Source organism: Erithacus rubecula (genome assembly GCF_903797595.1).
Source record: "Erithacus rubecula genome assembly, chromosome: 4".
NCBI lineage: Eukaryota > Metazoa > Chordata > Aves > Passeriformes > Muscicapidae > Erithacus > Erithacus rubecula.
The window spans coordinates 41,473,782-41,500,271 of NC_136686.1; the positions used below are offsets into that span (position 1 = coordinate 41,473,782).

Sequence of the window (26,490 nt, forward strand, 5' to 3'; positions counted from 1 at the left end):
GAAGCTCTTAATTGACTTTCCCTGTCCCGTTCCCTCGGTGAAAGCTGCTCTCGGCTTCAGAGCTCTGTCTGAGCGAGGGACAGGGAGCGCAGAACCGGCCCGTGCCCCCCCCGCGCCCCGGCCGGGCTCACCCCGCGCTCCCCACACGCTCCCCGAGCCCCCCGCGCGCCGCCCGCGGCCCCGCCCCAGCCCCGCCCCGCGGGCCCGGCGCGCCGCCGGCCGCGCGGCGATTGGCGGGGGCGGCGGGCGGCAGCCAATGGGCGCGGCGGAGCGCGGCCGGCGCCGTCCCGGGTGCGGGGCGGCCGAGCCCCATTAGGGCGGGGAGCGCGCCGGGGCTCGGGCAGTCGCGGCGGGGCGGCCGAGAGGCTCCGGGCGGTCCGTGCCGGAGATGCGCGTCTCCCGCCGGCGCTGACTCCGTGGGACGCAGCCGGGTATCCGCCTCCCCCGTCGTCTGTGTGACGGACCACACCGCCTCCCGGGAATACGTCGCCGTGGTCCGGCCGCGCTGCGGGGAGGGTGAGTGGAGGCTCCCCGGGGTGACGGCTGGCGGACAGCCTGCGGCGGCGCGGCGGAACGCCCGGCGGGTTTGGCGGAGCGCCGTCCGCAGCCGGCACCGTGCCACTGGCGGCGGAGCGCTTCCCGCGGTGCGGCGAGGGTCCTGCGCCCTGCCCGGGGCTGGCACCGCCAGGCGCGCCGGTGAGGAATCGCCCAGCCCGGAGCCCGCGGCTGGCGCTGCGCTGTCCTGCGCGGAGTTGTCGGACGGGGCTGCGGGCTCGGGGAGCGCAGGGCGTCCCGCCGAGCCCCGCGGCGGCTGTCGGGGAAGTTGTCGCGGCGCCGCCGCCGTGCCGGCTCGGTGCGCCCGCCGGTCTGAGCGAGGGGCCAGATGCGGGAGCTCAGCTGTTGCCTGTCAGTGCGTGACAACTGGCCCCTTCCAGGCAGCCTCCGCCCCCTCCTTATCCCGAGCGAAGCGGCCGCCTCTGGGCGCCTTCCTTCCCCGAGCGGGGACCCCGGCGGGGTGCGAGCCTCGATCTGCCATCCCTGCGGCACCTTCCGCGCTGCCCGCTTTAACTGGGGGGTGATCCCCACACCCACCCCTGCAGCCACGGACCTCGCAGAAAGTATGTGTGTGTGCTTTCCTGTCTTAACGAAGAGAGCTCTGGAAAGGCGATGGACCGGGCGCGAGTCCCTGCTCCCAGAATATTTATGCCCCCCGCAGGATTTCAACTCCAGCAGCCTCCGTTTATCAATCGGCCGGACTGGGGTGGCCCGAGCCCGGGGCGGCTGGGGCTGGCCTTTGACAGGGGTCTGTCACTGTACCCCAGCGGGGGTGGCCCAGGGAGGCAAAATAAAGCACCCACCAGTACCAGTGTTTCTAAATGCGGTCAGCTGGAGAGCGAGGAAACGCAGCGGGGGGTATTTTACAGTCTCGCTGAGAAATGTTTATACAGTGAATTTTAATGGTTAACGATGCACATTCCCAACAAGCTAAAACCTAAAAAAATGGCATAAATGAATTGCTAGCGTTATTGTGGCGAAATTCCCTGTGATCATTGTTTAGCTGGTAACTGAGGTCTTTAAACTACATGTTTTGCACAGCAAACTCTAGAGTAAGTTCTGGGATTTTTCTAGTAGGATGAGGTTTTCTCCCCTTTAACTGCAGTTCTTACTATTTCTAGGGGGAATTAGGGTAATTTGTACTATTTCTTTGCAAGACAGGTATATCGCAGCAGCCGGGTTTTCATCCCAAGACACGAGTAGATCAGAATGAGCTTGGGCAGGGAGTGGAAAGGAGAGGCGATGGAAGAGCCGTTAGTCTGATGCAGTGACAGATCCTTTCATTCCTCCCTGCAGAGCCCCGGATGAGCCGGGCTGGTGCAGTTCTGCCAACAGCACAGTTAATTGTGTCCTGTAAATCAAGGTCCGTGGAGCTGCTGGCTTTCTGTACAACAAAAGGTTTTGTAATGGGTAAGCCCAGAGCAGTCATATAAAAAATTTAACATCAACTGGGCAAGGTGTGTGTGTAAGGACCTTACAGGGTTAATAGCTAAACTATTAAGATTGGAGTCAGATGTGGGTAAAAGCAACAGGAGAGTCTGGTTTTTCCTAATATCCTGTAGTATGATAACTCTGAAAAAGGTAATTGTTTAAAAAAAAATCTGTTTCAATTTAAGATTTATTAAGCAAGGAGAAACTTATGTAAACATAAGAATCCCTTTCTTGTTTGGAAAGGCAAGAAATGGCTAGAAATGTCATCTGAACTTAAAGACTGCAAACTATGTGTGGATTTTTGTGCATATGTGCAAGAATGTTATTAATCTCATTTTTAGCTAGCTTATTCTATGTCTTAGGGGGACTGGCGTGTTTAATTCAGGCCTTTGGCAAAATGGCTTCTGTGCTTTTAGGGTTTGTTTTTTTTTTTCCCCTAGAAAATGAGTTATTTCTAGCATTTAATAAGACTTTATAGTACAGAGATAGCAAGTGCCTTCCGAAGTAGGAGAAATGGAGGGGGTGGGAGGGGGAATCAAGTTTTACTTACATATGCTGTAAATTGGGAATGTATATAAGGAGAAGATCTGAAGAATGACTTGGCACACTAATGACCTGGCTTTTTGGAACTTCAAGAGTTTGGTCTGTCTCCCCCTATGGTTATAATATGAGATTAAATGCATTTGGCATATTTAATTAATTAGCATATGAAAATAGGGTGACTTTTACTTCGTCATTGTTTTCCCATGAAACTTCTCTATGCTAATGAATGTCTACATTTTGCGAGTAATTTAAACGGCTTTGCTTCATATTATGCTTTTGCAGATTGGTTTGACCCTTTCTAATGCTGAAAGCTTTTGTGTCATAGCCTAAAAGTCCTTCCCCTTAGTCGTATGAATCTTGCGTAATAAATACGTTGTCAATTACTGCCATACACAGCTTCTAACAGAGCAGACTGAAAGTTGCTCTTAAATTTAAAGCCTCTATTTGCTTGGGTGCTGTGTCTTATGCATTCCAGAGTTAATTGGATGTGCAGTGATGAATTTCATTTAAAACAAACAAACAAGCTGGGTTGTGTTTCTGTTTTCTGTGACTGTGTTATCCTAAAGTAAAGAGATCCCTGCTGCTGAGGTATCAAAGCATGCTCTGAAACATTGTTTTTTATTTTTTAATTGTCGAGAAACATTGTTTATGTTTCTGGGAAAACGGTTGCATGATACAATATTGCCCTAAGAATTGGATTGAGATGGGTCCCTAGTGTCCAAGTGGCTTATATCAATATTCGGTTTACCCCCTTTATTAAGGCTTAAGCTTCAGTTTGGCCAGCACTGGTTTTTGCTTATGCTGTTTAAACAGAAGTAAACTTGAGGTTAGCTCTAGCCATTAGTATATACTTGGTGTAAGCCATGCAAGCTTAGGTCCTGCTCCTGGAAATGTTTACAGAAACGAGTAGCTTTTACTTGTGTGCTTAAATTGTTTGGATTAGGAGTTGTATAATGCGAAGAACCAGCTTGGAAGGATACAGCACAGCTATTGCTCATCTTTTCCTCCTCCCACCTTATGGCTGAAGAATGATGGGAAGAAACATGTTTTGCAAGTAATAGCACACTGAAGTCGTGGCATTTCTGGCAGAAATTCCCAGATAGACTATCAGATCAGTTTGCCAAAATTGCATGCTTTTTTCAGAAACAGCTCTTTGGCTGCTGGTTCATTGACAAAGGATATTTCCAGCTACTGAAGAAAATTTCACAGGTGGTCTGCTACAACTCTTCCTCATTGTATTTTATGTATTTATAATAGTCACAAAATACATTATATATTTTTAGCGGAACTAAAAGAGCATTTGGCTTCTCAGTACAAACTGACAACACTCCTCAAGCATGTTCTTGTGCAAGGAGGATTTTTTAAATGTACAAAATGAGTGAAGTACTCAATATACAAGAGGTAAGAGCCAACACAAACATTTTTAGTATTTTTAAAATATCTATAAATGACAGCTTTTTTGCTAGTTTACCTTTTCTTGGAATGCTGCCTGGAAGGCCTCTTAAAGTTCTTAAATATAGCTATAAGGTCAGTGAGTTGCTTTTCAAGATCATTATGAACCTATCAAGCCCAATGTTTTGCTAGCTAGTAAACCTGGGGTAGATGGTCTCTCAGGTAGGCTTTTCATTTCCAGTGGATTGCACATCAGCAGATGCTGGAACTGTGTTATTTCAGTTGTTCTGTACCAAAGTCATGTACTCCTGTCTAAGGTCTGTGTTTGAAACATTGATTTATAGCACCTGATAGTTCTTGCTGTTCTATCTTGTGTACTTCTCTCCTTCATTTTCTCTCTTCCCCTCTGTCCCCTTCTTAAGATGTAAGAGTATTATGGAGCATGCTTTTAGGTTTGGATCTATAACAATATAACAAGTTGTATTCATTTTTATCTAAGGGCAGATCCCATAGTTCACAATTACAGTCTTTGACTTCAGTAAGAAATTTTTTTTTAATGTTTCCAGTTACACACAATGTTAGCTTTGTGGAGTGGTTGCATGCAAAAAAAAGCATTTTCAAATGCCATCCAAATACTGAAATATAATTTCTTGCTTTTATTTAAAATAATTTTGTTTCCTGTGATGTTTTTGTAACCACCTTTTTGAGCTTGTTGCCTTGTAATCTTGCATCAAGTAACCCCAGACTTAATATTACATGATTCCAGAACTAGACTTCTCTGTCGGCAGCATGCCAAATCCTGTCTAATGTCTGTGTTAATGTGGTGTATGTGAAAACTGACTTCTCTGTGGGTTGGAACACTGATTTGTATAATTGCAGCCAGCATGATTAAAAATCTGCATGTCAGTGTCATGGTGCTTATAATAAAACTTACAGATTTCTCTTTTTAAGCAGCGTGGTGTTAGTCCCTTAAATTTTCTTTGAGAGTTTTCATTGTCCAAATGTCTTTATTTCTGAATGTGTTGGAGTGTTTAAAAAAGAAAATTAGAACATGTATGCAGTTAGAAATAAAATAATGTAGGCCTTGGATTGTGCTGTATGGTAGGACTGCACATTCTTGTTCTGTAGGAAAGCTGTATCCTCTCTCACTAACAAGACTGATATTAAAAGACTTGTCTCTGAATCTTTAATGCTTCTGTGCCGTTCCTCACAGCACACATCCCTTCTGCATTTCTGTGATCCCTGCTGGAGCCACATAACCCCCCTCTGACTCAGGGGCTGTGATTGCTCAGCTTTACCTGTTTTGCTGTCCCCTGATCCAGTCCTTAGCCAAGTGCTTGTGTGACAGTGGTAGTGCTGGCTCAGCAGGAGGCTCTGCCGAGGCACCCAGGCACTCTTGCTCAACCCGTTGAGCACTTGGACTTGTCGGACACTGCCCTCACCCATGGCCCATTTCGGTAGCAACAAAGACACGCAATAACCATGGTGCAAATTGAAAGCCACCTTGTGCTTTCAGGTGTGGATCAACTCGTCTAACAGCAGTAAAACCTGACTTGTTTTCAAGCATGTTAAAAATTACTGCATGATTAGTGAAGATAGTTTTTAAGGATCTCTTTTTGTAATCAAGCGATAATCACCCAGAAGTTCAGAAGTGTTTATGTAAAGAAATTGCATGTGTTTGTGTGCATACTTTAGGATTAATAGATTTTTACTTTATTTCAGACTCTTTGCAAGAATTGGCATTTTCACATAAAAATGAAAGCTTCACATGCTGAGATGACTATTCAAAGTATGAATATTTATGTACTTTAAAATTAATTCTATGGAGGCACTAAAGAAATGTCTGAACCTTGCATATTTGCATCTCTATATACAGACTGCTAAATAAATTATGCTAGGTCTAGAACCTCACTGGTGAATTGCAGATGTCTTTTGTAAAAGTATACATATGGCTTTCCAAGAGCTTTGAACTGTTTCCTCTTGCTTTGCTCATCAGAAAGATGGTATGGATAACTTCATTGTGAGAGGGCATTTTTCCAGTCTTGTTTGCAAAGCATAGGGGATCTGTGTGGTAAATATTGAGTTTTCATTCATCCTCAGGCTGAAATGAGCTCATTCTGTGCATATGGAATATGAGAAAAATATATACAAAGGATATGTTTATATTTAATAAAATTAATAGCATAAAGCAAGTGCAAAGAAACTTACAAGCCTAAACAGCTTGGCAGGCCAATAGCCAGCGAATGTCTTCGAGTACTGCCAAACATGTAGAAAGCAGACCAGGCTCTCATCTGTTATGAGGTACCAAAAAACTTCCAGCCTCATGAGGACATTGTTTACTCAGGATGGAGCTTTGTTCTGTTCTTTCAGCAGCTCAATGTAGGTTTGGGTTTCAGCAGGTATCAAGCTAGGAGGTGTATCAGTACTACTCAGAAGAAATGTGACTGACTAAAACAACAGGCAGTTGTGTTAAAGAAGCTCTCCACAGTCAGATCCCAGAGTCTGGGTCCCTTTTACAGGGTGTTGGCCTCTCCTTTGGAGACTTTGGGAAAGGAAGCAGTGCAGACTAATGCTGGAGAGAACTCTGCAGGGTAAGAGGGAAGCCTATGTTGTGCTGTTGTGCTCGGCCATGACCTGCCAAAATGATGTAGGAGTGCTCTCAGCAAAGGATGCTGCTGAGTAGATTATTGAGCTCAATGGTTTCTTTAGTTGTTTGTGAATCCAGTAAATAGCAGCCTTTCATACAGCCTATCTGCTTAGACAGTAATTTGCAGGGGGTTTCAGGTGTTGTGAAGCTGAAGTTCGGTGGTCTAGTGGTCTAATACCCCATTTTGTTCTCAATGTATGTTTTTCCAGTAATATAAAACTCTTGATTTCATGCAAGACAAGCTTGCCTGTTTTTTGAGTAGCTGTTAATATACTGAAATTGAACAATACAAGTGTTTGAACTGAAGTGACCACAGTGACAAATAGGCACCTGTTTCACTGCTGTAGATTTATTGCTTTTCAGATTTCTTTGCAAAATGGTCCCTGGTGCTTAGAGCTCTATTGTCTAGTTCTCAATCTGCCACCTTTTAGGCTGTAATTTTGGAAGATTGCTTTTTTAATATCTCCCTGTCTGTCTCATATTGTGTTGTGGCTGTTTGTAAATATTTCTGACCTATTAGTGGATGTCTTATTAGCCTGAAGCTGATGCTGTCAAGAGGTACTGATAGTATGATGACTCTTTCACAAAGGTATATTTAGTGGCTGTATTCTAGGAACTGAGGTGATACCAAGCTCCTGTTAATTTCTGTTCATTTCTGGCTTTTTTTTACTTTAATGCGTAAGTCTGTGGTCAACATCTAAATCCTAAGTGTAAGGACAAAACAAGGTCTCTTTCCACCTTCTGAGGGCCTCTTAGAACATGTCTCATGAAGATCAGCAAGTACACCTTCAATTATGCAGCATTTTTTTCTGCAGGTAGAAGGCATCCTCCTTTGTCCAATTCTCTGCATTTACCTTCATCCTGCTTTGTTGTGTACTAAATCAGCTGTTATCTAATGCAATTTTGAGTAGATAATCTGGATTTGTTCCTTAAAAGGAACTGTTGGCATATTGGTCTGCTGGGAGTGACTTAAAATCTGCTGTGTGAGCTGTGACAGGGGTTGTGTATATGAGTCAAAGTGGGGAAAAAAGCATTTCCAAACAGTTACAGTACTATTCTGTCAGTTGGACTCCGAATAAATAGGAATTACTTCAATCTAGCATTTCTATAGCATATAGAACAATGAATTAATTCTGTATTCCCTCTGTAAAAAGCTTGAGCTGTTTCCCTTGCACTGCGAGGTAGTTATGCAGGTGTTCCTCAAGATAGTTTGAAAATATTTAGGGGTTTTCTTCCTTTTTTAAGTGAGCTTCCCAAATCAGCCCAATCAGTACAGAACAGTGCAAGGATTATGTTTGTGCACAGTGGGGTGGTGAAAGAGGAGCTTCCTAACCACATGCTGCTACCAAGAAAAAGAAGAAAAAAAACCAGAAGCCTAAAAAAACATAGACTATAAAGCTATAGTTTCTGTTCTGCTATACCTACAAACCATAAAGTGATTTTTGTCACCTATGTCACATATAGGATGTTGATTTATATTCCAGTCTCAAGTGTTATTATTTCTAACCAGTGTAGTATTAGTTGTCCAGATGATCCTGAAGAGTTTTGGAAGATCATCTGCCTGGGCTTGAGTGTGAATGATCATCAGTCACTGTTGCTGGTGATGCAAATAGGTCAGATCTCTGCTTTCTAGGAAAAGTCTGTGTCTTCCACAAACAAAATGGCATGCTCCTCATTTTATAGAATAACTGTAGGAAAATATAAATAATTGTTGTCTGTCTGAAAAAAATGTGACTTATTTCTAAACCTTTTTTTTTTTTTTTTTTTAGAAACCTGTATACTGACTGGGCTTCTGACTTAATATCCGTACCAAGTCTTTAAAAACAAACAAACAAAATGAACAACCAAAACCCTGGGTAGGCTGCAAGTTCTCTTCTTCCCCACCCCCAGCTAGAGCCTCTTTGCCTGCCTTTGCTTGTGTACTCTATCGGTTTCACAGTTCATATACTTGTGGTTTTTTTAAATCTCCCCCTGCACTCTGGTGGGAAGTATGTCTGCTGTTTCCTTTCAAGCACACAAGGCTTGATTCTCCTCTCACAATGGCATAAATTGTGAAGAACTCCACTAGAAATCAATGGAAGTAAAGACATGTAAAATGGGGTGAGAGAAGAGCCCAGCCTCTGGTTTCTATTTTTAAGTGAGTCTGGTTAACCTAAAATTGTTCAATGTGCCACTGTGACTTTAGTTTGTAGATATCAGTTACTATGCTTGTTACTTTTTGTACATAATGTTTCATTTTCATATATAATACATTACAGCTAGTACCTCTAATCAGGATGCACATGTCTTTAATTTAATTTATATCAATTTTGGTACATAATAAGTAATGTGTATGGTAAAGTACTTACCTGACTAGACTCAGATCCTGCAAAAATTCTGGGATATAGCTGTATTCCAGTGCAGGCCCCAAAGGAAAGAAGGCTGGATTGGCTCTATCCCTACAACTCAAACTTTCTTTGTGGTTTTCTCTTGCTTCAGTGGTTCTAATCTGTGGATCCTGTTCCTCGTTATCCAGGTTCAAAATACTAATTCTGTATAAACAGTACTTTCTCAGTTACTGTTGTTTTTTCTGTGCTTGTGAAGTGTTCAGCTCCATTCTTGTATTTTGTACATATTTAAGTACATATAATTTAAAATTTTCTCTGAACAGTGAAGTACTTTGCAAGAAACCTGGAATATCCACACACAATTTTTTCTATTGCCCAAGTTTTGGTGGTTGTTCACATTTGTTTATTTTTTGGCAATGGATTATGGTCCTTAATTACCATCAGTAGTCAAATAACTGAATGAGATTATACAGCAGTGCTGTAAAAACTGTTCATGGTGGCTGTGATCTGTACATGTGTGGATATCATTGAGAACAGTCACCTCATTCATTAACCAGTGCAACAGACTCCAACTTTACCTCTATTTAGTTTTTGAAATTAATGCAACCTTCTCTGCCTAACTGAAACATTGCTTTGACTGCCTCTTTCTATAGTTTAAAAAATGCCCATGAAATAGTTGGCTCTTGTAGTGTATTCAGACTTGGAGTAAATTTATTGGCATATTTGAATTTTTGTTTTCTGCTTAAATAGCAAATAACAGGTGTCCACAAGAGTGGCTCTTTAAATCTGGAGTAAACTTAGTATATCCCTTAAATTTTATCTCCAATTTTATTATGATATGGGTAAAAACCTTGTGGTGTTAACCTGTTTAGTTACTGAACTTTTCCCTTCCATTTTAGTCTGCCAGCCCTCCCAAAAAGTCAAGAGATTGCCTAGCTAGTTGTGTGGTGGCCTTATGTATCAGATGTCACAGAAGTTAGCTGTGCTGTGCTGGGTCGGTGTGATGCAGGTCTCAACATTCAGTGTGGCTTCCTGAGCACAGAACTGGCTTCTGAGCCCCCTTGACTACAGCCATTAATTCCAGTAGTGAATTCTTCTTTGTCCCTGATAGGTTTTGCATGACTTACCACAGGGAAAATGATTTATCATAGTAAGTTAATTGTAGCTTTAACTGTGGCTTTTTTGAAGTATAGGTGTCAGACAGTGAGGTGGCATGGTGGAGCCCAAGAAATGCTGTGAACTGCTGCTGTGAACTGCTGTGGTCATGAGCAGTGGTGCTTGTCTACAACTGACGTGAGGAGTGGTGAGGGCAGAGAAAGTGTTTGATAGCAATACGTGTGCTTGTCAATGCAATATGCTTTTCCTAGCTGGAAGCTGGATACTTCTCAGCTTGCTTAGGTAGGGCCATCCTTGTGGATTAGGAGACTGAGAACCTTCCAAGTGCAGAGGTGTGCAAGTGGTTTTCCAGCTGGCAGCTTTTACTCATGTTTTTCTAATGGCTTTAAGACTTAAGGGGGCATTTCTAAGCTCTTTTGAAAGTTGTAATTGTGGAGACTGCAATGCATGTCTGGAACAGAAACTACTTTTGGTAGAATTTTCAAAGCATGAGGTCTGGTGTGCATAACTAATTTTTGAGTACAAGGGAAGCAAAAGGTAATGTGGTTAGAATATGAAACTCTGTAGGAAAATTAGTCTTTAACAGAGATTAGTATATACAGCAAGCTTGCAGAAATACTGAAATCTTATGAAGCACTTTATCAGGTTTATGGATGATGTGACTTCTATTGGAAAAGATATGGGAATAGGAGAGCATGCTTCTGACTCTCACTTGTTGTAGTGGTTAACAGCAAATCAAAGATAATAGCGTGTAATCAAGTTGATGACCTAAAGGCTCTGAAGAAACTTGAGACTTTCTGCCTGCTATGAAACTAGTGATGTATGACTTGACCTCAGGAAATGGAGATAGTTTTGGGGATCCAGAGCTTGAATCTGTTTATAGGTACTTTTGAAGAGCTGTCACCACAAAATACAGAGCTGATGGTGCAATGCTTCTGAAAGACAGAAATCTATTCTGGAAGCAGCAATAAGCCCAGGGTAAATCTTAGAAGTCACTCCTTCTTGTGAATAATTCCAGAGCCATTTGCTTGCAGTCTTGAGTTGTATGTAAGTAAGCTAAACACTATGACTACTGTATAGCTCACTACCTATTTCTTTAAAAGCTCTTTTTGCTTAGAGAAGCTTTCTGACAAGAGGCCTCAGAGGGATGCTTGGTACCCCATGATTTTTGTGGCAGAAAACAAGAATATATGGGATCGAAAGTCTGAGTAGATTAATCCTCCTGTTCTGTTACAGATCCATGTTGTGATATACACTATAAGAAAGTGTTTCAAGCTCTTTAATAATATTTGTGGGTTAAGCACAAAAGTGTATGTGGTGGGTAAGTAAATCAGTAATCTAAATAATGCCAGAAGGAATTATTTAAATCGAAGTTTATCTGTGTCCTGTTTAAATAAAGTAAAAATGACTAAAAATTGTTATGCTGTGGAAGGGTGCATAGAAAATATATATGTCTTGATATCCTTCCAAAAGTGCTATTTAAAGACAGTTTTGTAACATTGGTGTCTTAGCAGCATTCTGGTAGCCTCAGTTTTCTTTCCTCTGGAACATTTCCAGCTCTCACTTTCAAATTAGCCTGTTGTGTGATACCTTATGAAACAAAGTAAGTATCAGGAGGACACGCTGCAATGCTTAGGTCTGAATTTGACCCCAGTATGTGCACAGCCTGGTACACTTACGAATTTTCTCCTTAAGAAACAATTTGGAAAAGACCTGATCATGTGTGCATATGCTGCACCTGTACTACCATAGTTGTACATCAGGCACAGCTATATATGGAAGCCTGACATCCACATCTCCAAAGCTGAAATGTTTGTGTAGCTGTTGGTCAACACTGAAAGGTGCTTTAGCAGCATGGAGAGCAGAGTGTACCAACCTGAGGTGCACATGGTTATCAAGTCAGTGCTATGACAGTTTGCTGCAGGAGAAATGCTTGAGAAAAGTCACCTTGAAAATGTACAGCCCTGGACATTTTCATTTAAATGCTAAAATATGGGGCTTGGGTTCTAACTACACTCTCTGCAAAGAAAACCAGACTGGTGTGATAGTGCCTGCCTCACCTCTCTTGCAGGTGGTGACTCCAGGGAAAAGTAGGGTGTTGCAGCTGGGAGGGCAGCAGAGCTGGTCAGGCAAACACCAAATACAGACTCAAAGGTGGCAGAAGATGTACGAGTGAACTGGTGGGGTATGGAAGGCTCAGCTGTTGGTTTTAGGGCTCTGGCTGCTATTAATGTCCAGTGTGGGCCTCACAGTTCTGGTGGAAAAAAAGGCCATGTGATGTTATCTCCTTGCTGGGGAAGGTGCAGTGGAGATGTACCCATGGAGTTGGTGTGACTTGTGATGGTGACATAATGTAGAGCTGAACGTAAAGTTGATGAATTGTCATAGAATGGTTTGGGTTGGGAGGGACCTTAAAAGTCATCTGGTTCCAAACCCCTGCCATGGGGCAAGGACATCTCTCACTAGACTGGTTGCTCAAAGGCCGTTCCAACCAGGCCTGGAACACTTGAGGATGAGGCATCCACAGTTTTTCTGGGCAATTTGTATGGTGTCAGTAACTTCATAATAATGTCTTTCTTCCTAATACTTAATCTAAAGCTACCCTTGTTCATTACAAATCCAATACCCCTTGTCCTATGGCTGCATGCCCTTGTAGGAAGTCCCTTCCAGTTTGCTTGTAGGCACTGGAAGGCTGCTATAAGGTTTCCCTCAAGGCTTCTCTGTCCCAGACTGAACAATCCCAGTGTTCTCAGCCTGTCTTCATGGAAGAGGTGCTCCAGTCCTCTCATCTTCCTGGCCTTCCTCTGGACTCTCTCAGCAGGTCCATGTCCTTCTGGTGCTGAGGACCCAGAGCTGGATGCAGCTTTCCAGGTGGATCTCACCAGAGTGATGTAGAGGGGCAGAATCCCCTCCCTTGCCCTGCTGCCCATGCTGCTTCCATCCAGCCCAGGACACGTTTGGCTCTCTGGGCTGCAAGTGCCCCTTGCCAGGTCATGTTGAGCTTCTCTACATGCCCAAGATCTTCTCTTCAGGCTGCTCTCAGTCCGTTCTCTGCTCAGCCTGTGCTGTGCTCGGGACTGTCCTGACCCAGGACCTTGCACTTGGCCTTGTTGAACTTCATGAGGTTTGCACAGACCCACCTCAGTCCTGTGAGGGTCCCTCTGGTGTCATCCCTCCAGCACACTGACCACACCACACAGCTTGGTGCTGTCAGCAACTGCTGAGGATGGCAGTGTCCGTGTGACACAGGTGTGGCATCGCGCCGGTGCCAGCCCCGGTTCCCGAGCAGGATTGTCTGGAGCCCGGCCCGGCCCGGCGCGGCCTGTGCCGCTCCCAGCGCCCGCCAGATGGCGGCCGTGCGCCGGCCCGGCGGCGCTGAGGGCCCGGCGGCGGCGGCGATGGTTCATGGCGCTGCCGGGGGCGGGGGAAGGAGATCGCTCGTGCTTTTCTCCCTGTGCTTGTGGCACTCGGAGCGCATCTGCCCAGCTGTGCTTCAAGGCTGACGATATTTCAAGGGCTGGTTCGCAGCGACACCAAAAGCAAAGCTTGTTAATTTCTCTCCAATTGCTTTATATGAGTAGCGTTTAAATGGTTTGGAAGGACAGAAAGCAACCTGTCCATGCAGAAAACACTGACAATTGGCTGTTTTTTCCGTTCCTCTGCTTGCTTTGTCTCTGTTAATTTGCCAGTGGTCAAAATCATACCGAAACCGAAAGGAGAAGGGAACAAGCCTTAAGGTCCCAGCCTATATGCTAAAATAACTGCACAGACATTCATCTTTTGGCATGGCATCTTGCTTCGTGCTTTCTGTCAGGAGAGGGCCGTGCTCGGGGGAGCTGGGGAACAGGGATGTGCAGCCGCTCTGGTGCCGCCGCTGGCAGCAGGGACGGCAGGAGCTGTCAGGCTCGGCACTCCCTGCTTGGACAGCGAGCTGCTCCTCGCCAGATTTCGCTCCCCAGAAGAGCCTCTGGCAGGGTGAGGATGCGTGTTGCCTGTTGTTGTGGTGCGGCTCCATAAGCGTGCAAGCGGTCTGAGCACGTAGGTGGAGGCAGGAGCCTTCTCACAGCCACTCCACAAACACCAAAGACAACAGAAGAAACCCAAGCGCTTTGATGTGGTTCTCTAGGCCCCTGGTGAGCTGCCCAAACTAGTTAAACCAGGCCCAGAGGCAGAAGAGGAGGAAGAAATGGGCTCTGCTGAATGGCCAAAGGAGCACTTCCTTATCAGCCTCATTCCTGGGGAGCTTTTGTGCTGAAGTGAGCCTATCCCAAAGGTACACATTGAGATAGGCCTGCCTGAGACTGAAGGAGAAATGTCTTCTTATTAATTGTGAGGAAGCCATCCAGGGTCAGTAACTGTTGGTTCTCCTCTTGAAGGAAGAATGGACAGATACTAAATTCAAGTCTGCAGAGTAATCCTTCTTAGGATGCAGGCTGTGACTGCCACCACATCCCACTAATGGCCTTAGAAGGAAAAAGGGAACCTCAGGAGATCACTGAGACTTCAGATGGACTGGGCTTCAAACAACAGTGTCTGTATCTTTCCATGGAAGCAGTGTGACCATCAAATAAGGAAGGGATGTTATGCACCTGGCAAACAAGAAAGGCAGCCTGTGCAGCCTGTAGGCAGATGTGTGGATCAAAGCTGTCAAGCACCCTGAGCTGTGTGTGTGGTGAGCTCCTCCACCTTGATTAAGCTAGTCTAACAGCAGAAGAATGGATGGAATATTCAGTACTGAGAATATTTTCTGCAGAAAAGAAATGGGGAGGAGTTGCTGGCACTGCAGAACTTGGGCATCTGGCCAATTTGACCAAAGTATTCTTTAAAAATAAGTTGGTGGTTTCTCAAAATTTTAGGCATATGGTTTAAGAGTTTAGCTAAATCTTTGTAAACATTATCAAGTTAACATGAAGTGTTTGTAGCTTTATAGACTTTCTGATGGAGCTGTAAGACATGTGCTAATAGTGAATCACCTGAATGGCAGGTGTGGAAGCCATCCTCAAATAAACCAGAAGGCTTTTTTTTTTCCCCCTAATCTTCTACAAATACTGATTAGTGCTACAACAAACAAGTCCTGTCTCCTTTTGTACCCATCTTCCCACAGGAGAAAGAAAACATTCTTTCCGGAGTGGTGGGTTTGGGTTTTTGGTAGGGGTTTTTTTAGTTTTTTTTTTTTTCTTTTTTCTTTTTTTAGTTCCTTGATTTAAATCTTGGGAAAGGAAACCCTTGGTGGTAAATAATTGCTTTAGGAACTAGCAGGATCGGCTTAAATGAAAGTGCATTATTCAGCAATTCATTACCTAATTGCACAATGGACTTTCTCAGCACTGCTTCCTGGTATTCATCCAAGTCCTTCAGCTCTGATACCTGTAAACAATTAGCATTCTCCCACATGGCACACAAACAGATCAGTGTTTAATAGGATATTTGTGTGTGGCAGCAATTTAACCTCCTTAAAGATTCTTCCTGTCCCCTTCTGCCTTTCTCTTCCATGGTCTTTCCTCCCAGTTACTAATGTATTCAGTTTATATACAGATTCTAAATGCAGCTGTTTATATGTGATGCTGTTGCCTTCTCTGTCCTAAGAGCTGTAATTGCACAAAAATTATCAGATTTTAATTGTATATCTCTAGTAGTCCTCCAGTGTTCACACCTGCTTTTCAGTTTGTTATAGGAGTCAACTGCTGATGGGAACATGATATTCCCTTTTCTCATTCTGGAAAAAATGAAGTAGTTCCTAGGCTTCTCTGAGGCTCCTTTTATTGCTATCTTCCTTTTGGATTTGAGCAGATTACAATGCTAATTGCCTCTTGACTGGTCAAAAGCACAATGTTTCCACAATTCTTGTGGAAACAAGAATTACTATGAAATGTACATTACCCACTATGTATCTTGGCCATTGGGTGACATGGAGTTAGACCAGTGGTGCTGAACTTCTTATAAGGTGTTAAAATGGATTGAAAATCAACATATAATGAAACACTCTTAAAAGTACATTTCTGAATCACAGGACTTACTGCTATGGAATGCAAACAAATGAGCAAAGTCTGGGAGCTCCTTCTTAGCCAGTGGTGAAGGGTAATTAAGTAAAAGCAACCTCCAACTGAATAGTAAAAGTGATTGACTCTTAGGTGCTTCTACAAAATGGAAAATATCCTAAACAACAACTTTCTTTGAGTGAAGCATTGCCCAGCCCTGATGCTGGTTCTATTGTGGATGATGAGACATGAAAATTGCCATAGAAAAGTTCTGTGCTGCAGTGCTCATTTGAAAAAGAACCAAGCCCCAAATTTGTGAATGCTGTTGTATTAGCTTCCAGTTTTCATCAGATAATGCACAGCCTGAATGATGTGTTTACAAAGAACTTTTTAAATATATTAAAGTAATAGATGCAGTGTAGTGGCATCTGAGATGCCAGTCCTTTGAACATCAGATGCAGTTGAAGCACTTCAGGGTTTTATGTGTGATGCTTGTAATTCCCTTGGGCTTCAGCAAAGTGTGCAAGAAGCTGACTTCAAGGATCAAATTACTCATATTTTACAACAAAAGACTGTGAATAAGAGCTAGCTAGGAATTTACCTGTCAACAGGTATTTATTTGTCAATAAAGACCTTCGGATCAAGGAATAAATAAAACTAGCTCTTTAAGAGCTTTTTTTTTTTTTTTTTTTTTTTTCTCATGATGACTAAGGTTTCATAATAACTATGTTTTGCATTTGAAAGTAGAGATACTTCTGTTTGGAACTTGGAATATGTAAGTCTTACTGCAAGTGCTACCTGCATGTTTTGTCTGACTGACCATTTCTTATTAATTACAAAGCTAGAAGTAGATTGGGTTGATAAGGCATAACCCTGAAGCTGCTTCCTGTACATGATCCTTAGTGTTCTTTAAATTCTTTTCTTATCACATTCTAATCATGTCTGGCATCATGACACACGCCTTCAGGGGATGACAGGCTGTGGACCTGTGGGATTTTTGTTTAAGTTTTCTAGTGTAAATTTTAGGAAGCTTTTATTGGCTAGGCAACACTTTCAACTTGTGGATATCATGTTCTCTGTACCCTGGCATGTAAAGACTAGTACAGGAATACAAAAAATCAACGTCACAGGTAACAGTCTGAAGCTGATACTCCATAATTCATTGTTTGTGCTGTGATCAGAGCAAGCTAAGATTTGGCAGGATTGTTAGCTCAAGGAATGCCTTTTGAAGTAAATAACATTCTCAGTGATGCTTCAGTCTTAAAAAAATCAGTCTAAAAGGTAGACAACTCTTGCCTTTCACTGAATTGTGAACTAAATATCATAGAAATTTCTTGAAATAAGACCAAATGCACTGACAAACAAGTGCAGGATGTTTTTGGGTTTTTTTTTCTGGAAGCTCAAATAAGTTCACTGAAGGGCTGGTATTTGATCAATGGGTACTACTGGTTGCTATCTCCACACAGCACCTCTTTGCATCATAAAACCATTCTAATGAAACCCTGAAATACCTCCTGTCTCTTACTGTAGAATGTGTAGCTCTGGTGCCACTAGCTGGATTCATTTGATGGACCTAGTTTGTGAGTTTCTTCTGTGAAGCCATCATGTGGTGCATCAGGGCAGCATCTAAACAAAATGCTTCACAGAAGTATGTAGTATCACTGGGGAACCTATCTCATAAAGCAGAATGAAGATCTAAAACACTGAGAAAGACCATCCTCTATAGCATGTCCAGCTACAGTTTCTTAACTTTTCTAAGCTTCACTTTCATGAAGACAACTCTTGGGCAAATTCATCCTGTATAAAAATAATCAGTTAAGAATTCTGCATGGCTGCTCCCAGGTCTTTCGAAGCTTCTCCCTTCAGACCAAAACAATGTTTAATCAACCATCTGTACACAAACTAGGCAAAAAATGTCACTTTAAAAAAATCTAATGTTTTTACTGAAGTGTTCATACTCAATTTAGAGTTAATGCTTAAGCTGTATCTGTTCATCTGAATGGTTTTTTGCTTGTTCAACGAAATGTTCAATAAAATGCACTATTGCTATGGAATATCTTAAATTGTTGGAATAGAATGACATCTGGCAAATATTGATTACTTTGGCAGATTTACATAAGATTATATTTATTCCATCAGAAGCACATTTTTTTTCATCCATACTTTAATTTTTTTTAAAATTAAGAATGTCAAGTTATTTGTTCTTATCAGCAGAGTCTGTCAGGAGAACACTTAGAAAATTAAACTTCTTATATAACAAGTCTCATTTCCATTTAAAGTATTGCACATGTTCTTTCCTATTACTGGTTAACTTGGTCCATGCGTGGGTCTACTCTTCTCCCACTCAGTGTCTTGAGTCCTGATGATTAGAGTGGTGAATACAGAAGGAAAATGGTACTCAGGGGAACACAGGAAGAATGCAAGAGGTAAAGAATCTGGAGAGACAGAAAAAAGGAAGTAATTACCGTATCTCTTTTTCAAACAGTTCTTCCTTTCATTTGAATAGTAAGAAGCTTATAGTGACCCACTATAGCTGGTAATGAAATGGCAGTATAGCTCTGACCTGAGTGGGAGTTACTCACTTCAGTTAATAACTTAAGTAGGGTGTTGTACTCATCAAGAGACAAAAGTATTATATGAACAGTGCAAGCACATCTCCACCACCTACTAGTTTGGTTAGAAAAGCAAATACAAGGACATCATGCTCAAAAACGTTAAAAATTCATTTTAATGGAGAATGACAGTGCTGCAGTGCTTCAAGTATGTTCTCTCCAAAGTAAAGTAGCCACCACATTAGGTGGGAGAATTTAATCACAGTTGTAGAACATTAGTCTTCACACCCACAGACCACTGTAAAACTCAGTGTTGGATGCTTAGATTTACTTTATCATTCATGCTTGTGTCAGATCAAATGAATGCAAATCCTGTGAGAGAACTGGTTACCAATGTAGGAGAAAATACAGGTGTACGATTTTCTAAAATCATTCTAGTTGGAAACAACCTCTGAAGGTCAGTTGATCTAATCTTATTTCAAAGCAGGGTCAGATGAACTCAGACCACGCTGTATCAATGCAGCATTTGGATTTCTGCAGCACGCAGTGGGTCTCTTAATAAATAAACCAGTAATTCTGAGAATTGTATCTTCATAAATCACAATGCCTTTAGTAAATCACATATTCCAACTGGAAGAGTGGAGATAATAAAAAGAATGCAGGTTTTTCCCTGTGTGTACAGTTACTCTTTGAAGCTGCAGTACTGCAGCATGTCCAGTTGCACAGTATGTTGACCTGTTTGACTGGCTTCCTTCATTCTTGGATGCTTGGTGCTGAAGTAGCTGGCTTCAGGGTGACTTGGTGGCACTTGAGTTACTATATCCTCCAGTGCTGTTAGATGGGATTAAGATTCAAGTAACCACTATGTTGCTTTTCTTTTAAAAATGCCTTCTGAACTATTGATTTTGAAGCTGTATTCATGAAATAAATGTTTTGTGTTGTTAGACATGATACAAGCAATAGGCATTTGGGCTGTGTCATGTCAAAGCATCTTGCTTATTATGTGGGACAGCAGACCCTACTCATTCATGGCCCATGAATGGTCAGGGATTTGTTCTTGAAATATTTACAAGACCTTTAGGCAACTCTTCAGAAACAACTGCTTGTGAGAGTCAATCCAGGGTACTTCCAGAGGAATACCTAAATAAAGGACAATAAAGATCTTCATATTTTAAATCTACATGATATCCAATAAGGTTAAGAAACCAGTCATTCTGGATGAGTAGCAATCTTTCAGCTGAACTTGAACCTCTGAGTTTGTTCTGTTTTCATATTCATTATGTTTGCATTATGCTCCCTTGCAAGTAGCCAAAGTTGCATAGTTTGTAGACTTTCAGACAAAATTTTTATGAGTGTGGATTCCTTCTAGGTAATTTGGTAGTAAAGGGAAAGTTTGATAAGCCATAGTCATACTTAAAGAGCAACTCTGATTTTTTGGATGCCCAAAGATACGTTTAATGATTTAGTGGAAATTGGATTTGGGTTGGAGATTATTGTAGAGGCTGTCATTTGATTCCTGTTGGTTTTCTGGTCATCTGAGTTTGTTTGGGGAGCTGTTTGAGGTATCTGAGCATAACAACCCTATTGCCAGTGGGTGCTAATGGCACTGGTAGGTGAGTTGGCCATGCAGGACAAGCATGTCCTTCTAAGGAATTCCACTGCTCTGCACTGATGCTCAGATTCACACTCTAAAGGGACCATTGTATTTTGAGGGTTTTTGTGTTACTCTCTTGCATGTCAGTCTGTTACTGTTCAGTCGGTCTGCAGTGTTCTATGTAAGTAAGCAAGCCTTCTTTATTCTTTCTGTAAGCTGGTTATCATTCTTAATTCTGTTTGTATAAAGTATTCAGATACTTCAGCCATAGATGTTCATATATTATTATTTAGTTACTATATTATGCTCTAAATCTCCAGCTGTTCTTTGCTAGTGCAAACAGCTAATTCCTACCCAGTGGAAATCTGTATTGTGTTCTTCCTTGCCTGCCCCAGTGTGCTGATGCAAGAGAAAAGTTCAGGGTGTCCTGCTGAATCTGACACTGAAATCACTCAGCATGGATACAGCAATAATAGTTTGAGAATAGCAAAGGGAAAAGAACTCACAGAGGGCCTGGTTCCACTGGCTTAGAGCACTATTTATTTTGTGATAAACTGTGAGATGGAATTAATTCCAATTAAAAACAAACAAACAAAAATTTGTATGTAATTAATTGTGTTTGGTTCTTAGTTGGCCATCAGTCTTCTGAGTCTTTCTCTAGGTTACTGTAACTTATTTTGGTTTGTGGTTGTTTGGTTGGTGTTTTGGTGTGGGATTTTTGGTTTGGTTTGAAGTGCCAGGAGGAGAATTCAAACTTGAGTTCACATTTTTCAAATGAAGGGATCTGTGTGTCACACTTTTGTCATAGTGATCTTCATGCTGATAAAGGAGAGCAGTGGTAAGAGAATTAAGAATGCTTTACAGTAATTGTCAATCTCTAAAAATTTCTGGAACTTGCTTGAATGCTAACTTTACTCTGCAGTGTAGTTATGCTGTATGCTTTTGTAAACATCTTCTGATTTTCTATTTTTGGTTTGATTGTTAGGTCTCCATTGCACCTATGAAGAAGGCTTAACAGCAAAAAAAAACCAACCAAGCAAACAAACAAACCCAAACAAAAACACCAAACATTTTTAATGCATTCCTACTGTTCACTTCTCTGCTTTTAATGAGGACTTCAGCAGTCCCACATTTAAGGGCTTGAAGAGGAGTGCTGTGTCAGTTTGTGTGATGCTTCCTTATTAAGTTTTACATCAGTAAATGGAATTTGGTGTTGTCAGAGGTGAGTTCTTTGAGGAAGGGAAATCTTAAAGTATTAAACTTTATTGGCTGTTATTTAGGAGATGATGCATTGATATGAGTGTGCATTTCAATAGATATCTGCATGAAATGTTTTCTTGGTAGATCAGCTTTGTGATCTAATGGTTATCAAAAATAATCATACAGCAAGTTCAACGTGTTTTTAAATTGTGATCACAACTAAATATTTTAAATATGAGTATATTGTAGTACATTATTGTGAGTCTCAAAAATTGGTGATAATGAGCTTCACAAATTTTTGAACTAGAGAGTGATTAAGTTTGATCCATGCAAGTTGTGGCTATGAAATATTTGCCAAAAATTGTTGGTCCATTATATTCTAGTCCTATGGAAGGGGGATCCTGGGTGCAGCTGTGTGCTAAGTAAGCCACATCATGCTTTAGCAAAGAAGCCAAGAATACAATGTACAGAAATAAGTTCATTTGAGATGATACATAGGTAAGTGATAAATTGATGTTTAAACCCTACATTGCTAGCAATCTGTGCTGTTCTTACTGTGGTTAAATTTTCCTGTGTATTCTCGTAAATGTAGATCTTAGAAGAAAAGTATCAGATCAATTAATGCAATTAAAAAAACCAGAACAGGCCATGCATCTTCACACACATGGGCTCATTGTAATGCTACACGATCTCTTCTATGTTACATTATGTGCAGAAAGTCTGGATGTTTAAAAGAAATTATTGGGCAAAAGAGAGCAGGCAAAGAGTGGAAAATAAAGTTGTCAGATCCTCCAGCTGCAGTAAAAAGCAAACTCTTATTCTAATTGCTGAGGTTTCTACAGCACTTGGCTAATAAAGCATTATCTTGCTGTATTCTTGACTTTGAGCAGCTATTGTGATAAAGTGTGGGTCCTGCCTGTCAAAGTCTTTCCCACTTTCTGTGTCCAGGAATGGCTTGAGCTCTGAGGGAACAGATTGTCTGGCTCTTTTTTTCTTTTTTTTTTTTAGCCAACCTTGTTTCCAATCTGGTCTGAATGCAATCAGTTATCTGTAGATAGCAAGCAGTGACTGGCTGTGAATAATGTCTGTGTTACTTAGAAGTGACATCTGTGACTTGCCAGACTGCCTACGTGAAATGCCTCCAATGATCCCGCTGTTGCTCATGCACCCATGTAGGAGGGGACAGCAGCCTTAGTGCAGGACCAGAGTGCTCTGCTTCACTCTGTTGACCTAGGTCATGCACTGCTCTAGCCTGGGATCCCAAATCCTGGTGTATGTGATCCACTTTGAAGTGGCACCTAGGCTGGAGCAGAACCACACTCCACTCCTGTTGCTGATGGCTGCGCCCTTCTCTGCTATTGGACAAGTGGTAGTACACAGGAAAACCAGGACTTCAGAAACCCTGTGTTCTGACACTTCTTCAGAGCATTCATCTTTTCTGAAAGAGCTCATGTATTGAGCTTGACTCGTGAGAATTTTGCAAAGAAAGCTGAATTTTCACTTCAAGGGTTAAAACACAAATCTTTTGAAAGTGATAATATAAACAGTAGATCAACCTAGTGGTAGCTGAAGAGTGTATTTTAAGAGACTTCTGGGCTTCATATGCCTCTAAGAAGGGAACAGAAGGATATTTGCTCAACTGTAATTGAAACTAGGATCAAAAAGGCTCTAGTTCCTCTGAGGTGCAGTTGTACCTACTGCAGTATAAAAGTGATTCGAAGAGCTGCAGTTGCTACCTGCTTGCACGTACAGCCTAGAGAAGGTACTGATGACAGATTGCTGTTGCTGCCATGGGAAGTTCTTTACCCCACTACATTTCATGATGCTGTTAGGCTTCAGCCAAGTGATCATGGCATCTTTCTCCACCTGCCCTGAAGAGTGTGTGGTGTTTGTATTGTTTATGTTTACAGGCAGGTCAGTGTTTGCAACCATTCAGAAGATATGGAAATACCATTTTTAGGAGGGAAGAAAACTAACAAGGAGAGTTAATTGAGCAAAATCCACTTATTTATCCGTAACCTTTCACACGTGTTAGCTGTCCTGAGTCTTGATTTAAGGAATCTAGAGATACACTTAAGTTTGGAAGAAGGCTTGTTTGCCATGCTCACATCTTTCTTCTTGGTTGGTAGAAAGAGGAAGATGACTCTCACATATAAGCTGTAGCATGTTGTGCAGAGAAGTGGTTTCAGAAATTTCTAATAGTGAATTCTGCCTAAGGAGCAGTAATTACAGCTTTGAAACCTACTGAAGCAAATGTCTGAATGCTGTCTGATAATGTTATTATTTTGAGTTGAACTTGATTGTTGTGAGTCACTACCAACACAGGATGTTCTATGATTTTTTTAAATCCACATCACAAGATATTTGGAAACTCCATTAGGGTTAAACTCATCAACACCAAGTAATGGTTTTTTTGATCTTTTTATCTCAGTTCCTTTTGAGTTGTGTGTAATTAAAATACCTTATAGTTTGGGACATGTTAACTTAATTCTGAATAAGATCTCCAAAACATAACTATTACTTGTTTGTATCAATTGATGGTGAAAAGTTAAGGTAACTGAGTTTAGTTATGCCTGAGGAAATCGGGCAGGGTTGCAGGTTAGGATGCCTCACAGCTCTGACCAAGTTTGTGTGTCATTAATGTCTCCTGGACCCTGGATGTTCTTTGGAACTTTTGTTATGGACAAATGAATAAAGCTTTGCTGCTGTGTCACTATATCTCAAGCCAACAGGAGAGGTTTTGGGCTTGCTGTTAACTTTATATCTATATTCTCCAAAAATCTAGTAGCAAACAGGATGGATTGTTCTCCATCATCTATGTAGTTACTGACTGGCTGATTTTGAAGAACTATGGTATGAAGACTATCCTTTGAAACCAACCCTTGAATCACCACACAGGTCTTCTCTTGCAGCAGATGAATAGCTTGTTAAGGTGTGTATTTACAGAAGTTCTGTTTCCTGTCTAGCCAGGAGATGGCTCTGTGTAGCTGTTCCCAAAGCACATCAAGATTTCTGAAGCTAGAGATAATTGGTATTCCTTGGGAGAAGTGTCTTTAAACTGGCATTTTATGCATCTGTTTCATAAGTTGCAGGGTAACTATAAGGGAAAGCTTGAAAGGGAAGGAATTCTGAACAGAATTACTGTAAGGAAAATGGATGTATACTGACATGCTTGCCTGTAATTGGAGATTTGTTTGTAGAAGGTCAAGATAAAGGCCTTACAATAACCAGAACCTGGCTAAAAAAGCCTGGCAAGCAGTCACAGCACTGTCTGGCTGCTGCAAGCACAACCTTTGGGCTGAACTATAAGCAGCTGTGAAGTCTCTTTTTCATGTTTCTTAGCAATTGTTGTAACACCTAGTAGCTGCTTCCACTGTCTTAAAATAAAATAATAATGGTGCATGCTAAGTGGCCTCATGCTGTTAAGCTACTGATATTTCAGCCCATGTCAGTCACAGGAAGAAATTGCAGGGCTGCTGGCACAGTCCTTGGTACTTAGTGGTTTAGTACAAGATGGGGGGACCAAAGAAGTTTGAAAAATCAGAGTATTTTACTAAATTGAAACACCAAGGCAAATATTTGGGAACACTATCAAGAGCAATTGTCCTCTGTCTGCTGCAAAAAGTGAGGAAAACACATGTTGAGAGTCTTATGTGCTGCACTGAGGGAAATACCATATGAAGGAAGTGTTACGTGTATGTAGATCTTATGGTTAAAGAACTCAGGTAAAAGAGCAGATGCAGTGTGAACACAAGCTGTATTTTTGACCTATTAATGCAGGTAGTGAGGATCATAATTAATACTTTTGTATCACTTAAATGTGCACAAGTGAATCCTTGATTAGGTCATGTGAAGTAACTACTGAGTATCTTGCCTACTGATGTTGCTTCTTAGGTCAAAGAAAACAGGAATGTTTTTCTCATGGGCAGTAGGTTATTAACAGTTGCTTTTTTCCTAAAGTCAAATTAAAACCAAGTACTTGGGTAGTATAAACCTTTTCATTGTTCTTGTGGTGTCCTCTGTTACATTGCAGATGACTTGTTGAATTTAGACACACATTGATAGATCTATAGAGTATTCATCAAACATGGGTCTCGTAAGGTAGAAGATTTTAGTCTAGTTGTACTTCCTACTGGTAACAAATGTTGCTAAGACTTTACATAAGCAAACATTACTAAAAAGGAGGAAACTGCAATTTCCATTGAGTAAATATTAGAATGTTTGACATTATTATTGTCCCAACTTCTAGACAACTGGACTTCTCTGAGTTGGTTTTGTTTCAGCTGGGAGAAATGTGAATATATTTGCTTTCCTTTATCCCCAGTGATTTTGTGGAACTGAGTAGTTTTTGGGCACACAAAGCTGACTTGTTTTGATGTGTTGTTGTTGGGGGTTCTTTACCTGATATTTAAATATTTATATAATAATACTCAAGTATTTCTGACCACTTACAAAATCTGTATGGCTGAATGGTCTTGTATAAATGTTTTGCAGTGTGACAACTTATGAAAAGCTAATCAGTAGAGGGAGTACTGTGGAGATCAGTGTTTTTTACTTTCTGGGGTCTGAGCTCTGCAAGGCAAGACAAGACTATTTAAAAAGTTTTGGAGAACTGGTCAATTGGATGTGAAATTCTACTGGCATTTACTTGAGACACTGGTATAAATTGATCTAAATACATTTCTATACAAACAAATATAACTGCAATTATCCTTTTCCAGATATTCATGAAGCCAAAGGCTGATCACAGGAAAGTTAATTTTGAGATGCAGATCCCAACTTGGGCTGTACATATTTTGAGCAACAAGTTGCAAAAGAGAATGATTTTTTTTAAACCCTTGAGTATCTGTGAGGCTCCTCAGTACAGGGAACATCTTTGCATTAATTTTTCAGAGCTGATTTACAACTGTACACTTACCCACTAAGAAAAGTAATTGTACTTGATTTTTCCCCCACCCTCTTTAATCCTTGTACTTTTTACCACTCTAAAGTAGGATAGCTTGACAGCTGCCTTATGAGCAGCTGAGACATCTTTATTACCACACATCTTGGAGAAGGATGGAACAAGGCAGGTGGGGAAAGAATATTTACTACAATCGTGTAAAGAGAAGTTATTCCCAACCCTTGGCATATCTATGATCAAGAGGATCTAGAA

General features: G+C 41.5%; 2 protein-coding genes across 2 annotated transcripts in view; both read left to right on the plus strand.

Moving 5' to 3' along the window:
- Nucleotides 1–214: 214 nt before the first annotated feature.
- The window catches only part of GXYLT1 (glucoside xylosyltransferase 1), a 237,383-nt gene continuing 211,107 nt past the window's right edge, over nucleotides 215–26,490 (plus strand). Inside the window, exon 1 of the mRNA XM_079304697.1 lies at nucleotides 215–218. The gene's annotated coding sequence lies outside the window, so the exon portion shown is untranslated. The remainder of the gene's footprint in view (nucleotides 219–26,490) is intronic.
- The window catches only part of PRICKLE1 (prickle planar cell polarity protein 1), a 64,608-nt gene continuing 38,432 nt past the window's right edge, over nucleotides 315–26,490 (plus strand). Inside the window, exon 1 of the mRNA XM_079303697.1 lies at nucleotides 315–516. The gene's annotated coding sequence lies outside the window, so the exon portion shown is untranslated. The remainder of the gene's footprint in view (nucleotides 517–26,490) is intronic.